Here is a 1,151-nt window from a genome sequence, read left to right on the forward strand (position 1 = left end):
AGAGAGAGAGAGAGAGAGAGAGAGAGAGAGAGAGAGAGAGAGAGAGATCATCTCATAGTACTTGATACACGGGTGTTAAGGAGACAGCAAGGCTCATGGAAACAGGGGCTAGAGAGATGGCTCTGAGGTTGAGTGTTTGCTGTTCTGTAGAGGACCTGAGTTAATTCCCAGTTCTTTGCTCAGGCGGATGACAAGCACCTGTAAGAGATCCTTGACTCCATGAACTCCACGGCATCTGCATTCTCGTGTGCACAGGAAGGAGAAGACAGCTGTGAGCAAACCTTCTCACTCATGGCTTTGACTTCTGCACATTCTTGGCCAACTTCTTTCAGCTTCATCTAAAACTGCGGAGTTGGCCCCACAAAAAAAGCAAAGGTCTCTAGATATGCCTAGGCCAATAGACTCCTGCAAGGTTTATTTGCTAAGAGCACCATGGTAATGAACAGGCATTGCCTCAAGAGCAGCAGAGAAATGCAAAGAGGTGACTCTAGTCTCTCGATCTTCGGCAGTGTAGTCAAGTGTTCAGGGTATGGGTTTGGTGCCCATTGAAATATAATTCACTGGAAATAAACTTGTCTCTCCATTTCTACATACATTATAATTGATTGGAGTGAGGATTACATTAATAAACAAATATGCCAAATACTGAGAACAGTGCCTAGTATAAAGTATTTGATACTGTTAATAGCTCCATTAACATTAGGTTTACAGGATAAACCTCTTCTTCATCTTTTTTTTTTTTTTTTTTTTTTTTAGGCAAAGGCTCATTTTAGACTGGCCTGAAGCTTCCTACACAGTGGACAATGACCTCAAGCTTCTGACCCTCCTACCTCCATCTTCTGAATGCTGGATCCTAGGCATGTGCCACCATGCCTGGTCTGCTTGGTGCTGGGGACCAAATCTGGAGCACATAAGGCAAGTCCTAAAACAACTGAGCTCCAATCTTAGCTCAAGACCCTGTTCAAAGGACTTATTGACTAATCATTCTCAAAGAATTTCACTCTGAGAAGTGATTAATAATTTTGAAGTTATAAAAAGTACCATGACTTCTTCTGGGTCATAATCTTTAATAAAATTTCAAAAGTACTAAATGCTAGTTGCAGACTTCTTCTTCTTCTTCTTCTTCTTCTTCTTCTTCTTCTTCTTCTTCT

The sequence above is a fragment of the Grammomys surdaster genome, unplaced genomic scaffold, assembly GCF_004785775.1.
Source record: "Grammomys surdaster isolate TR1022 unplaced genomic scaffold, NIH_TR_1.0 126158, whole genome shotgun sequence".
In the NCBI taxonomy this organism is placed as follows: Eukaryota; Metazoa; Chordata; class Mammalia; order Rodentia; family Muridae; genus Grammomys; species Grammomys surdaster.